The 16,956-nt window shown below is 39.7% G+C and overlaps 1 protein-coding gene across 6 annotated transcripts in view; it reads left to right on the top strand.

Moving 5' to 3' along the window:
* The first annotated feature begins 407 nt into the window (after positions 1 to 407).
* Positions 408 to 16,956, top strand: part of LOC122933848 (zinc finger protein 664-like) — a 34,617-nt gene continuing 18,068 nt past the window's right edge. For 2 of the 6 annotated variants that reach the window (XM_044288928.1, XM_044288927.1), the window contains exons 1-2: positions 408 to 917; positions 4,485 to 4,673. The gene's annotated coding sequence lies outside the window, so the exon portion shown is untranslated. Of the gene's footprint in view, positions 918 to 3,669; positions 4,674 to 14,147; positions 14,167 to 16,956 lie in introns of those variants that run through there. The other 4 variants (XM_044288926.1, XM_044288922.1, XM_044288923.1 and 1 more) reach the window with 4 other exon arrangements.

Genomic DNA, 16,956 nt, shown 5'->3' with positions numbered 1-16,956 from the left:
ACTAATAAGGGCATTCTAGAAGGGAATTACTATTGGTGGGACTATGAGGAGCACTATTACTATGGGGGGCAGTAATGTTTCCTCGGGATAGTATTTGGGGGTATTGGGGGGGGGGGGGGGGTTGAGGTTTTGGCACAGCAAGCAGCAGGATAACACTGTGGGGACTCCAGTTGGGGGATAATGATAGAATGTGAGGAAGCTAAGATGTCTGTGTGTCACACTCTGCAGAGACGAGGCGGCTGAGAGAAGTGTCCGGACCGAGAAGATGATGACAGAGAGGATACGTCACATGGAGGCCCTGGATGTGACAGGTAAGTGCCGCTGTATTACAAGTACAGCATAGTGCGGGGGGGGGGGGCATATTTATTGGGGCTTGTGCCCCGGATCTTTTGAGACCCTAGCAACGCCCCTGCTCGTCATATTTATACCATGTGGTAGCTTCCATTCTGCTATCTAAGTGATGACACAGGTCTGGATGCTTCTCGCCCAGAACTGCTGAGCAGATGCAGAAGGCTTGTATTCAGCAGAGGAGGTCTCTGTGGTACCAGAAGTGTCAGCGCGCCGCAGACTGCAGTCGCCATGATCTGTGGGTGACGTGTATATACGCTCGCCCTCCTGTGCAGTCATTGTGCTCCTGTCACGGGTTTCCTGGCAGACGAAGCTGTGGACCGTGGAGACAAGAGAAGATGAATTCCTGTGTCTTTTCGCAGGCAGGGGAGAGAGCGGAGCGTGGCTGTGCTGAGGACGAGCGATGATGTCATCCTCTGTGTCCGGCTCTGCGCTCCTGCTTAAGGCTGGTGCGCAGACCTGGTTAGCTGATTGAAGAGCAGGCTCATCGCTGGATCGTTCCTCCAGAAGACATCTGCGGAGCCACCGGTCCCCACCGGAAGTTTCTGCCTTTCTTACTAACTGTTTTAGTAAGTCTGCCATATTTATTTATAACTGCAGGTTTTGTTTCTTTCATTAGACAGCAGTGACAGTCACTAATTATCACAGTCATTAGAGAGCAGTGACAGTCACTAATTATCACAGTCTTTAGACAGCAGAGACAGTCACTAATTATCACAGTCATTAGACAGCAGAGACAGTCACTAATTATCACAGTCATTAGAAAGCAGTGACAGTCACTAATTATCGCACTCATTAGAGAGCAGTGACAGTCACTAATTATCACACTCATTAGAGAGCAGTGACAGTCACTAATTATCACAGTCTTTAGACAGCAGAGACAGTCACTAATTATCACAGTCATTAGACAGCAGAGACAGTCACTAATTATCACAGTCATTAGAGAGCAGTGACAGTCACTAATTATCGCACTCATTAGAGAGCAGTGACAGTCACTAATTATCACACTCATTAGACAGCAGAGACAGTCACTAATTATCACAGTCATTAGAGAGCAGTGACAGTCACTAATTATCACAGTCATTAGAGAGCAGAGACAGTCACTAATTATCACACTCATTAGAGAGCAGTGACAGTCACTAATTATCACAGTCATTAGAGAGCAGTGACAGTCACTAATTATCACACTCATTAGACAGCAGTGACAGTCACTAATTATCGCACTCATTAGAGAGCAGAGACAGTCACTAATTATCACAGTCATTAGAGAGCAGTGACAGTCACTAATTATCACAGTCTTTAGAGAGCAGTGACAGTCACTAATTATCACAGTCATTAGACAGCAGAGACAGTCACTGATTATCACAGTCATTAGAGAGCAGTGACAGTCACTGATTATCACACTCATTAGACAGCAGAGACAGTCACTAATTATCACAGTCATTAGAGAGCAGTGACAGTCACTAATTATCACAGTCATTAGAGAGCAGTGACAGTCACTAATTATCACAGTCATTAGACAGCAGAGACAGTCACTAATTATCACAGTCATTAGAGAGCAGTGACAGTCACTGATTATCACAGTCATTAGACAGCAGAGACAGTCACTAATTATCACACTCATTAGAGAGCAGTGACAGTCACTAATTATCACAGTCATTAGAGAGCAGTGACAGTCACTAATTATCACAGTCATTAGACAGCAGAGACAGTCACTAATTATCACAGTCATTAGAGAGCAGTGACAGTCACTAATTATCACAGTCATTAGAGAGCAGTGACAGTCACTAATTATCACAGTCATTAGACAGCAGAGAGTCACTAATTCTCACACTCATTAGAGAGCAGTGACAGTCACTAATTATCACAGTCATTAGAGAGCAGTGACAGTCACTAATTATCACAGTCATTAGACAGCAGTGACAGTCACTAATTATCACAGTCATTAGAGAGCAGTGACAGTCACTAATTATCACAGTCATTAGAGAGCAGTGACAGTCACTAATTATCACAGTCATTAGAGAGCAGAGACAGTCACTAATTATCACAGTCATTAGAGAGCAGTGACAGTCACTAATTATCACAGTCATTAGAGAGCAGAGACAGTCACTAATTATCACACTCATTAGACAGCAGTGACAGTCACTAATTATCACAGTCATTAGAGAGCAGTGACAGTCACTAATTATCACAGTCTTTAGAGAGCAGAGACAGTCACTAATTATCACAGTCATTAGAGAGCAGTGACAGTCACTAATTATCACAGTCATTAGAGAGCAGAGACAGTCACTAATTATCACAGTCATTAGAGAGCAGTGACAGTCACTAATTATCACAGTCATTAGAGAGCAGTGACAGTCACTGATTATCACAGTCATTAGACAGCAGTGACAGTCACTAATTATCACAGTCATTAGAGAGCAGTGACAGTCACTAATTATCACAGTCATTAGAGAGCAGTGACAGTCACTAATTATCACAGTCATTAGAGAGCAGTGACAGTCACTAATTATCACACTCATTAGACAGCAGTGACAGTCACTGATTATCACAGTCATTAGACAGCAGTGACAGTCACTAATTATCACAGTCATTAGAGAGCAGTGACAGTCACTAATTATCACACTCATTAGACAGCAGTGACAGTCACTAATTATCACAGTTATTAGAGAGCAGTGACAGTCACTAATTATCACAGTCATTAGACAGCAGTGACAGTCACTAATTATCACAGTCATTAGAGAGCAGTGACAGTCACTAATTATCACAGTCTTTAGAGAGCAGAGACAGTCACTAATTATCACAGTCATTAGAGAGCAGTGACAGTCACTGATTATCACAGTCATTAGAGAGCAGTGACAGTCACTAATTATCACAGTCATTAGAGAGCAGAGACAGTCACTAATTATCACAGTCATTAGAGAGCAGTGACAGTCACTAATTATCACACTCATTAGAGAGCAGTGACAGTCACTAATTATCACAGTCATTAGAGAGCAGTGACAGTCACTAATTATCACAGTCATTAGAGAGCAGTGACAGTCACTAATTATCGCACTCATTAGACAGCAGTGACAGTCACTAATTATCACAGTCATTAGAGAGCAGTGACAGTCACTAATTATCGCACTCATTAGACAGCAGTGACAGTCACTAATTATCACAGTCATTAGAGAGCAGTGACAGTCACTAATTATCACAGTCTTTAGAGAGCAGAGACAGTCACTAATTATCACAGTCATTAGAGAGCAATGACAGTCACTGATTATCACAGTCATTAGAGAGCAGTGACAGTCACTAATTATCACAGTCATTAGAGAGCAGAGACAGTCACTAATTATCACAGTCATTAGAGAGCAGTGACAGTCACTAATTATCACACTCATTAGAGAGCAGTGACAGTCACTAATTATCACAGTCATTAGAGAGCAGAGACAGTCACTAATTATCACAGTCATTAGAGAGCAGTGACAGTCACTAATTATCACAGTCATTAGACAGCAGTGACAGTCACTAATTATCACAGTCATTAGACAGCAGTGACAGTCACTAATTATCGCACTCATTAGACAGCAGTGACAGTCACTAATTATCACAGTCATTAGAGAGCAGTGACAGTCACTAATTATCGCACTCATTAGACAGCAGTGACAGTCACTAATTATCACAGTCATTAGAGAGCAGTGACAGTCACTAATTATCACAGTCTTTAGAGAGCAGAGACAGTCACTAATTATCACAGTCATTAGAGAGCAGTGACAGTCACTAATTATCACACTCATTAGAGAGCAGTGACAGTCACTAATTATCACACTCATTAGAGAGCAGTGACAGTCACTGATTATCACAGTCATTAGAGAGCAGTGACAGTCACTAATTATCACAGTCATTAGAGAGCAGAGACAGTCACTAATTATCACAGTCATTAGAGAGCAGTGACAGTCACTAATTATCACACTCATTAGAGAGCAGTGACAGTCACTAATTATCACAGTCATTAGAGAGCAGTGACAGTCACTAATTATCACAGACATTAGAGAGCAGTGACAGTCACTAATTATCACAGTCATTAGAGAGCAGTGACAGTCACTAATTGATTTTATTATTTTTTATACAATTTGTGATTTCTCCTGAAGACGGGGGAATGAGGTAACCCCCCCCCCCCCGAATCGAGTTGAGCCCACCGGTGATAATAAGAAAGGAAGTTACCAGAAGTCCCGTCCGCGGAGCTGCCGTTCCTCCTGAGACTCTCCAGGCGATCCAGGCGAGGGAGGTCGGGTTCGTGGGTGTCCTGAGCTCATCCCACAAGCCACCTCCCTGGTGACGTGAGTTCTCCGTTCACTAGTTTTATTTTATATGTTAATGCATGTATTTATTGTATTGCAGCGGATGTAGTCACTAATTATCACAGTCATTAGAGAGCGGTGACAGTCACTAATTATCACAGTCATTAGAGAGCGGTGACAGTCACTAATTATCACAGTCATTAGAGAGCGGTGACAGTCACTAATTATCACAGTCATTAGAGAGCGGTGACAGTCACTAATTATCACAGTCATTAGAGAGCGGTGACAGTCACTAATTATCACAGTCATTAGAGAGCGGTGACAGTCACTAATTATCACAGTCATTAGAGAGCGGTGACAGTCACTAATTATCACAGTCATTAGAGAGCGGTGACAGTCACTAATTATCACACTCATTAGAGAGCAGAGACAGTCACTAATTATCACAGTCATTAGACAGCAGTGACAGTCACTAATTATCACAGTCATTAGAGAGCGGTGACAGTCACTAATTATCACAGTCATTAGAGAGCGGTGACAGTCACTAATTATCACAGTCATTAGAGAGCAGTGACAGTCACTAATTATCACAATCATTAGAGAGCGGTGACAGTCACTAATTATCACAGTCATTAGAGAGCAGTGACAGTCACTAATTATCGCACTCATTAGAGAGCAGAGACAGTCACTAATTATCACAGTCATTAGAGAGCAGTGACAGTCACTAATTATCGCACTCATTAGAGAGCAGTGACAGTCACTAATTATCGCACTCATTAGACAGCAGTGACAGTCACTAATTATCACAGTCATTAGAGAGCGGTGACAGTCACTAATTATCGCACTCATTAGAGAGCGGTGACAGTCACTAATTATCACAGTCATTAGAGAGCAGTGACAGTCACTAATTATCGCACTCATTAGACAGCAGTGACAGTCACTAATTATCACAGTCATTAGAGAGCGGTGACAGTCACTAATTATCGCACTCATTAGAGAGCGGTGACAGTCACTAATTATCACAGTCATTAGAGAGCAGAGACAGTCACTGATTATCACAGTCATTAGAGAGCGGTGACAGTCACTAATTATCGCACTCATTAGAGAGCGGTGACAGTCACTAATTATCGCACTCATTAGAGAGCGGTGACAGTCACTAATTATCGCACTCATTAGAGCAGGGGTGACAGTCACTAATTATCGCACTCACAAAAAAGCCACGTGCATTCCGCATTTTATGGAACGTCCGGCACATAAACAGTCCGAATCTCGCGGTTTTTATTTTATTTTTTTCTGATACAGTGTTCACCGCTTAGGAGATATTTTTTTATATTTTAATAGTTCGCACTTTTTTGGGCGTGGCGATATGTAATATGTTTATTTATTGTTTATATATTTTATATGTAAAATTGGGAAAGGGGGTGATTTAAACTTAATATTTTGGTGTTTGTTTTTTTTTACTTTTTTTTTAAACTTTTTATTTAATAACTATTTCCCCCCCTTAGGGGCTAGAACCTGGGATCTTTTCATCTCTTGTCCTATTCACCCTGATAGAGCTCTATCAGGGTGAATATGACTTCACACTCTCCCTGCTGCCCTGTGCATAGTACACATAGCAGCAGGGAGATTACCATGGCAGCCAGGGCTTCTGTAGCGTCCTGACTGCCATGGTAACCGATTGGAGCCCCAGGATTACACTCCGATCAGAAGCTGCCACTGCACCACCAATGAGTGGTCATTGCCACCAATGATTATAATACTGGGGGGACGCACTGCGCCACCAATGTTTTTAGTACTGGGAGGGGTGCACACTGCGCCACCAATGAAGATAAGTAACCTTTTAATACAAATGTAGGAGGCGGGTGCCAGTGGCAGAATCACATAGCCGGCACCCGACCTCTATGACAAGGAGCTGCGATCAGTGCCGCACCTGAGGGGTTAACTGCCGCAGACCTGTCATAGAGGTCGGGTGCAGGCTATGTGATTCTGCCACCCGCTGCCTATATTTGTATTATATACAAGGTGAGCTATCATCATTGGTGGCACAGTGGCCACAGCCCCTCCCCTCCTCCGACCCTCACTTTTCTTATTGGCAGGAGCAGCACAGGGGGGAGGGAGGGAGGGAGAGACTCCTCCCCTTTGCTGCTGAGGAGAACATGGCGCTCGCTGAGAGTAGCGTGCGCCATGTTCTCTGATACTAGGCTGTGCAGTAGCGCAGCCTAGTATCGGTAAATGTTGTCAAATCCCAGTAGATAGATGCAGTGTGTACAGATATATAGTATATACAGCAGTGTACTGATATGTGAGGTACGAGGTATAATAGATGTAGTGTGTACAGATATATAGTATATACAGCAGTGTACTGATATGTGAGGTACGAGGTATAATAGGTGCAGTGTGTACAGATATATAGTATATACAGCAGTGTACTGATATGTGAGGTATGAGGTATAATAGCTGCAGTGTGTACAGATATATAGTATATACAGCAGTGTACTGATATGTGAGGTAGGAGGTATAATAGATGCAGTGTGTACAGATATATAGTATATACAGCAGTGTACTGATATGTGAGGTACGAGGTATAATAGGTGCAGTGTGTACAGATATATAGTATATCCAGCAGTGTACTGACATGTGAGGTACGAGGTATAATAGATGCAGTGTGTACAGATATATAGTATATCCAGCAGTGTACTGATATGTGAGGTACGAGGTATAATAGATGCAGTGTGTACAGATATATAGTATATCCAGTAGTGTAGTGATATGTGAGGTACGAGGTATAATAGATGCAGTGTGTACAGATATATAGTATATACAGCAGTGTACTGATATGTGAGGTACGAGGTGTAATAGATGCAGTGTGTACAGATATATAGTATATCCAGTAGTGTAGTGATATGTGAGGTACGAGGTATAATAGATGTAGTGTGTACAGATATATAGTATATACAGCAGTGTACTGATATGTGAGGTACAAGGTGTAATAGATGCAGTGTGTACAGATATATAGTATATACAGCAGTGTACTGATATGTGAGGTATGAGGTATAATAGATGCAGTGGGTACAGATATATAGTATATAGAGCAGTGTACTGATATGTGAGGTAGGAGGTATAATAGATGCAGTGTGTACAGATATATAGTATATACAGCAGTGTACTGATATGTGAGGTACGAGGTGTAATAGATGCAGTGTGTACAGATATATAGTATATACATCAGTGGACTGATATGTGAGGTACGAGGTATAATAGATGCTGTGTACAGATATATAGTATATACAGCAGAGTACTGACATGTGAGGTACGAGGTATAATAGATGCAGTGTGTACAGATATATAGTATATACAGCAGAGTACTGATATGTGAGGTACGAGGTATAATAGATGCAGTGTGTACAGATATATAGTATATACAGCAGAGTACTGATATGTGAGGTATGAGGTATAATAGATGCAGTGTACAGATATATAGTATATACAGCAGTGTACTGATATGTGAGGTACGAGGTATAATAGATGCAGTGTACAGATATATAGTATATACAGCAGAGTACTGATATGTGAGGTACGAGGTATAATAGATGCAGTGTACAGATATATAGTATATACAGCAGAGTACTGATATGTGAGGTATGAGGTATAATAGATGCAGTGTACAGATATATAGTATATACAGCAGTGTACTGATATGTGAGGTACGAGGTGTAATAGATGCAGTGTGTACAGATATATAGTATATACATCAGTGGACTGATATGTGAGGTACGAGGTATAATAGATGCTGTGTACAGATATATAGTATATACAGCAGAGTACTGACATGTGAGGTACGAGGTATAATAGATGCAGTGTACAGATATATAGTATATACAGCAGTGTACTGATATGTGAGGTACGAGGTATAATAGATGCAGTGTGTACAGGTATATAGTATATACAGCAGTGTACTGATATGTGAGGTATGAGGTATAATAGATGCAGTGTGTACAGATATATAGTATATACAGCAGTGTACTGATATGTGAGGTAGGAGGTATAATAGATGCAGTGTGTACAGATATATAGTATATACAGCAGAGTACTGACATGTGAGGTACGAGGTATAATAGATGCAGTGTACAGATATATAGTATATACAGCAGTGTACTGATATGTGAGGTAGGAGGTATAATAGATGCAGTGTGTACAGATATATAGTATATACAGCAGTGTACTGATATGTGAGGTACGAGGTATAATAGATGCAGTGTGTACAGATATATATTATATACAGCAGTGTACTGATATGTGAGGTATGAGGTATAATAGATGCAGTGTACAGATATATAGTATATACAGCAGTGTACTGATATGTGAGGTACGAGGTGTAATAGATGCTGTGTGTACAGATATATAGTATATACATCAGTGGACTGATATGTGAGGTACGAGGTATAATAGATGCTGTGTACAGATATATAGTATATACAGCAGAGTACTGACATGTGAGGTACGAGGTATAATAGATGCAGTGTACAGATATATAGTATATACAGCAGTGTACTGATATGTGAGGTACGAGGTATAATAGATGCAGTGTGTACAGATATATAGTATATACAGCAGTGTACTGATATGTGAGGTATGAGGTATAATAGATGCAGTGTGTACAGATATATAGTATATACAGCAGTGTACTGATATGTGCGGTAGGAGGTATAATAGATGCAGTGTGTACAGATATATAGTATATACAGCAGTGTACTGATATGTGAGGTAGGAGGTATAATAGATGCAGTGTGTACAGATATATAGTATATACAGCAGTGTACTGATATGTGAGGTACGAGGTATAATAGATGCAGTGTGTACAGATATATAGTATATACAGCAGTGTACTGATATGTGAGGTACGAGGTATAATAGATGCAGTGTGTACAGATATATAGTATATACAGCAGTGTACTGATATGTGAGGTACGAGGTATAATAGATGCAGTGTGTACAGATATATAGTATATAGAGCAGTGTACTGATATGTGAGGTACGAGGTATAATAGATGCAGTGTGTACAGATATATAGTATATACAGCAGTGTACTGATATGTGAGGTACGAGGTATAATAGATACAGTGTGTACAGATATATAGTATATACAGCAGTGTACTGATATGTGAGGTACGAGGTATAATAGATGCAGTGTGTACAGATATATAGTATATAGAGCAGTGTACTGATATGTGAGGTAGGAGGTATAATAGGTGCAGTGTGTACAGATATATAGTATATAGAGCAGTGTACTGATATGTGAGGTAGGAGGTATAATAGATGCAGTGTGTACAGATATATAGTATATCCAGCAGTGTACTGATATGTGAGGTACGAGGTATAATAGATGCAGTGTGTACAGATATATAGTATATACAGCAGTGGACTGATATGTGAGGTAGGAGGTATAATAGATGCAGTGTGTACAGATATATAGTATATACAGCAGTGTACTGATATGTGAGGTAGGAGGTATAATAGATGCAGTGTGTACAGATATATAGTATATACAGCAGAGTACTGATATGTGAGGTACGAGGTATAATAGATGCAGTGTGTACAGATATATAGTATATACAGCAGTGTACTGATATGTGAGGTATGAGGTATAATAGATGCAGTGTACAGATATATAGTATATACAGCAGTGTACTGACATGTGAGGTACGAGGTATAATAGATGCAGTGTGTACAGATATATAGTATATACAGCAGTGTACTGATATGTGAGGTATGAGGTATAATAGCTGCAGTGTGTACAGATATATAGTATATACAGCAGAGTACTGATATGTGAGGTAGGAGGTATAATAGATGCAGTGTGTACAGATATATAGTATATACAGCAGTGGACTGATATGTGAGGTAGGAGGTATAATAGATGCAGTGTGTACAGATATATAGTATATACAGCAGTGTACTGATATGTGAGGTAGGAGGTATAATAGATGCTGTGTACAGATATATAGTATATACAGCAGTGTACTGATATGTGAGGTACGAGGTATAATAGATGCAGTGTACAGATATATAGTATATACAGCAGTGTACTGATATGTGAGGTAGGCGGTATAATAGATGCTGTGTACAGGTATATAGTATATACAGCAGTGTACTGATATGTGAGGTACGAGGTATAATAGATGCAGTGGGTACAGATATATAGTATATACAGCAGTGTACTGATATGTGAGGTATGAGGTATAATAGATGCAGTGTGTACAGATATATAGTATATACAGCAGTGTACTGATATGTGCGGTAGGAGGTATAATAGATGCAGTGTGTACAGATATATAGTATATACAGCAGTGTACTGATATGTGAGGTAGGAGGTATAATAGATGCAGTGTGTACAGATATATAGTATATACAGCAGTGTACTGATATGTGAGGTACGAGGTATAATAGATGCAGTGTGTACAGATATATAGTATATACAGCAGTGTACTGATATGTGAGGTACGAGGTATAATAGATGCAGTGTGTACAGATATATAGTATATACAGCAGTGTACTGATATGTGAGGTACGAGGTATAATAGATGCAGTGTGTACAGATATATAGTATATAGAGCAGTGTACTGATATGTGAGGTACGAGGTATAATAGATGCAGTGTGTACAGATATATAGTATATACAGCAGTGTACTGATATGTGAGGTACGAGGTATAATAGATACAGTGTGTACAGATATAGTATATACAGCAGTGTACTGATATGTGAGGTACGAGGTATAATAGATGCAGTGTGTACAGATATATAGTATATAGAGCAGTGTACTGATATGTGAGGTAGGAGGTATAATAGGTGCAGTGTGTACAGATATATAGTATATAGAGCAGTGTACTGATATGTGAGGTAGGAGGTATAATAGATGCAGTGTGTACAGATATATAGTATATCCAGCAGTGTACTGATATGTGAGGTACGAGGTATAATAGATGCAGTGTGTACAGATATATAGTATATACAGCAGTGGACTGATATGTGAGGTAGGAGGTATAATAGATGCAGTGTGTACAGATATATAGTATATACAGCAGTGTACTGATATGTGAGGTAGGAGGTATAATAGATGCAGTGTGTACAGATATATAGTATATACAGCAGAGTACTGATATGTGAGGTACGAGGTATAATAGATGCAGTGTGTACAGATATATAGTATATACAGCAGTGTACTGATATGTGAGGTATGAGGTATAATAGATGCAGTGTACAGATATATAGTATATACAGCAGTGTACTGACATGTGAGGTACGAGGTATAATAGATGCAGTGTGTACAGATATATAGTATATACAGCAGTGTACTGATATGTGAGGTATGAGGTATAATAGATGCAGTGTGTACAGATATATAGTATATACAGCAGAGTACTGATATGTGAGGTAGGAGGTATAATAGATGCAGTGTGTACAGATATATAGTATATACAGCAGTGGACTGATATGTGAGGTACGAGGTATAATAGATGCAGTGTGTACAGATATATAGTATATACAGCAGTGTACTGATATGTGAGGTACGAGGTATAATAGATGCAGTGTGTACAGATATATAGTATATACAGCAGTGTACTGATATGTGAGGTACGAGGTATAATAGATGCAGTGTGTACAGATATATAGTATATACAGCAGTGTACTGATATGTGAGGTATGAGGTATAATAGATGCAGTGTGTACAGATATATAGTATATACAGCAGTGTACTGATATGTGAGGTACGAGGTATAATAGATGCAGTGTGTACAGATATATAGTATATACAGCAGTGTACTGATATGTGAGGTATGAGGTATAATAGATGCAGTGTGTACAGATATATAGTATATACAGCAGTGTACTGATATGTGAGGTACGAGGTATAATAGATGCAGTGTGTACAGATATATAGTATATACAGCAGTGTACTGATATGTGAGGTACGAGGTATAATAGATGCAGTGTGTACAGATATATAGTATATACAGCAGTGTACTGATATGTGAGGTACGAGGTATAATAGATGCTGTGTACAGGTATATAGTATATACAGCAGTGTACTGATATGTGAGGTAGGAGGTATAATAGATGCTGTGTACAGGTATATAGTATGTACAGCAGTGTACTGATATGTGAGGTACGAGGTATAATAGATGCAGTGGGTACAGATATATAGTATATACAGCAGTGTACTGATATGTGAGGTACGAGGTATAATAGATGCAGTGTGTACAGATATATAGTATATAGAGCAGTGTACTGATATGTGAGGTGCGAGGTATAATAGATGCAGTGTGTACAGATATATAGTATATACAGCAGTGTACTGATATGTGAGGTGCGAGGTATAATAGATGCAGTGTGTACAGATATATAGTATATACAGCAGTGGACTGATATGTGAGGTAGGAGGTATAATAGATGCAGTGTGTACAGATATATAGTATATACAGCAGTGTACTGATATGTGAGGTAGGAGGTATAATAGATGCAGTGTGTACAGATATATAGTATATACAGCAGTGTACTGATATGTGAGGTAGGAGGTATAATAGATGCTGTGTACAGATATATAGTATATACAGCAGTGTACTGATATGTGAGGTACGAGGTATAATAGATGCAGTGTACAGATATATAGTATATACAGCAGTGTACTGATATGTGAGGTAGGAGGTATAATAGATGCTGTGTACAGGTATATAGTATATACAGCAGTGTACTGATATGTGAGGTACGAGGTATAATAGATGCAGTGTGTACAGATATATAGTATATACAGCAGTGTACTGATATGTGAGGTACGAGGTGTAATAGATGCAGTGTGTACAGATATATAGTATATACAGCAGTGTACTGATATATAGTATATACAGCAGTGTACAGATATATAGTCCCTGACAAAAGTCTTGTCGCTTCTCTATTTTGTAGAAACTCCTGCTATTAACCTGACTTTTAATTAATCAATAGGTGTTAGAAATGGCTCATATGAAAAGCTAAAGCCCTCCAGTCTCAAAAGATGTTTAATGCACTGAAATAAACTAGTTTCACTGAAAAAAGATTTATAATTTATTCAAGACAGAAAGGTCAAATTTTGGCAAGACAAAAGTTTTGTCGCCTATACAGAAATTGAACAACTTTACTACAAATTAAGTAGTGGTGCTGTGAGATCCAAATGTAATATCTTGTATGACTTCCATGAGCTTGAAGGACAGCATCCATGCTGTTTGGCAAGGATTCATACAATTTATTGATGAAGTCATCAGGAATAGCAAAGAAAACTTGCATGCCTCCTCAATATTCTTTGGTTTCGTCTTCCATGCTTCCTCTTTCATCCTACACCACATATGCTCAATGATGTTCATGTCTGGTGACTGGGCTGGCCAATTCTGGAGCATCTTGATCTTCTTCGCCTTAAGGAACTTTGATGTGGAGATGGAAGTATGCGATGGAGCACCATCCTGCTGCAGAATCTGGCCTTTTTTATGGTTGGGAATATAAGAGGTAGCTAAGATTTCTTGGTATTTTAGACTATTGATGTTGCCTTCCACCCTGCAGATCCCTCGCACACCCCCATACTGGATGTAACCCCAGACCATGATTTTGCCTCCACTGTTTTCTGGGTAAATCTCGGCTCCATGCGGGTTCCAGTAGGTCTCCTGCAATATTTGCGGCGACTGTGGTGTTATTTAAACAGAAGATTCATCTGAAAAATCCACCTTCTGCCACTTTTCCAGCGTCCATCCTTTTAGCAGGCTGTGGGCCTTGGCAAATGCCACACGGTTTTCCATCTTCGGTTAGTCACGTGTCCTCCTGTACCCGGAGCAGGAGCTCTGTATTTGTTCGGTTCCTGGTCCTTGCGATTAGACGATTCCTGATATGTGGACTGCTGGGTTTCTGTTCTCCGACCTTTCCACCTTGCCTTCAGTTTACGGTGCCTTGTCACTGCCCTGTTGTTATTGACCAGGCTTATCATCTTATTACTGTTTTGTCTCGTCGCTTCTTGATTGCTCTCCTGGCGTTCCTTACGACACAGCCGTTTTTTCAGGATTCCTGCTGCCAGTCAGTGACTACTCTGGGGCCTTGGTATCCGACAGGGATAATGCATACCCCCTTACGTTAAGTGTGAAGAATGAGGAGACTCTACAGATCCCACACCTCAGTGTATTCAATGCCAGTGTAGTCTTCACATTTTAGTACGAAGTGTAACTGCAGGCCAACGTTGCCGCTCGTCTACTCTCTTATCTCTGGACATCTATAAACTTACCACCAAAGATTACCTGTGCGCTTCAGTGGATATGGACACAGCTCTCGTGGCCCAGCAGGAAGTCGCTGTACAGCTATTCTGCATCTTCTTGCACCACCATAAATAGAGGATCTCAAGGGTTCAGCGGCTAGTGTACAGTATATTTTGTAATTCCACAGTAATTTCAAGTCGTTTGAAAATTCTTATTTTTTTATTTTCATTTTTCTTCCTTGTTTTCTGAAAGCCATAACTTTTTTATTTTTCCGCATGGCACTTTTTTTTTATGGCACCTTTTAATATTTTCTAAATTGTATTGGAGATCTGGGAAAAATTCAAAATAAGAAGTTGGGGAAAAAAAACAATTGTTCCACTGTTTCACTTTGCGATGAAAATGATGTTGCCTTTATCTGTGGTCTGTATGATTACAGTGATAAAGATATATTGTTTTTCTTATGTTTTAATAGCTCTAACAAAATGTAAAAACGCTGACAGATATTTCTTTGCATCTCCATATTCTGACCCCCAGGACTTTTTTCCATTTCCATTTGTGGAGCTGTTTATCGGCTCTTTTTTGTGTGTCGATCTGTAGTTTTTAATGTTACCATTTTGAGGGATGTATGACTTTTTGATTGCATTTTTTATATTTTTTATTTTTATGAAGCGATGCAACCCAAAAACAGGGATTCATCCATTTTTCTTTTACAGTGGTCACTGAATTATACAAATATTTTAATATTTTTTCAATGTGTTCATACAAATATTTTTATATGTAAAATTGGGAAAGGGGTTATATGAATTTGTAATTCTTTTTGCTTTTTTAATATTTTATATTTTTAAACTTATTTTTACTTTTTTAACTTTATTTTTAGCCCCCCTTAGGGACTTAAACATGCGATGATTAGATGGCTTCTATTGGTTTACCTTTGCAGTCTATGAGAAATTGTAGTCTTTCCTTTGAGCCCTGCTAGAGACAGAACCCAGTAGGGACTTTGCTGTGGCAGGCCTGGGAACCTTCACAAGGCTTCCAGATCTTATAGCAACCAAACTGCTCCCATGATCTCATTATAGGTTGGCCGTTTGGTTATGAGGAGCTCCTGGTAAAAGACTTCAGATGTCGTGGTCAATTGTGTAATAAACATTTTAAAATGGCCTCCCCAATTTGCATGATCACAGGAGAGGCTCTGGCATCTCGTTTATGGTAATGTCTGACTCCATCTCCTTCATAAATTGCTCATGTGGAATAATTAGTTAAAGCAAATTTACTATAGTATGATCATGATAACATCAAGCTTATTGATGTTTTCATTACCACCATGTAATGTTTTTGTGCAGAAATCAGAGTTGGAGTAGATACATTTCTACCTAAACTTCACTTCAACTCCAACTCTACAACCCTCTGTAAAGCGGTGGTCCAATTGTTTCCTCTCTTTCCACCTTTTTGGTTCAGAGAGTCTTCAAGGAACCACATCGTATTTCTTAAGCTTCTTCGGCTGTTCCTTGCCTCAAACAAGGAGTCTCCATAGTTAGTGACAAGGAGTCTCCATAGTTAGTGTCTAAAACATGGAACAGCAAGGCCTTGGTCGTAACAAGACGTTAGAAAGAATTGGTGGGTCATATCAAAGTTGAGTTGGCAGGGCGTGACCGACCTCCAGTAGGGAATGATTAAAACTTTTCTAACTACTACAGCGGGAATCTGTTTCCAGGAGAGAGGTAAGCAGAAGGAATGCACCCATCGCTTCCTTCACGTGACTTCAGCCTTCAATAATCTACCAGCCATAGCTCAAGGTGATTGGGTCATACACCTTTGTCAACCGAGGAGCAAAGATGCCAACTAACACAGAGCTTTTGTATTTAGTATAAAGAGGAAACATCTGAATGAATTGTGTGATCCATCAAACATTAGAAACTCCTAAAGGCCTGGGTAAACCGGGAGATCACCCTGAGACTCACTCATCCAATATCACAACTTCTACTATACAGTGCCTATCAAGCTGTCAAAAGAAATTCACTTCCAAGTCCATTGGTTGCAATAAATCTTTGTCGCACTC

This window comes from Bufo gargarizans, chromosome 4 (assembly GCF_014858855.1).
Source record: "Bufo gargarizans isolate SCDJY-AF-19 chromosome 4, ASM1485885v1, whole genome shotgun sequence".
Classification (NCBI taxonomy): Eukaryota; Metazoa; Chordata; class Amphibia; order Anura; family Bufonidae; genus Bufo; species Bufo gargarizans.
This window is presented reverse-complemented; position numbering and strand designations above follow the sequence as displayed.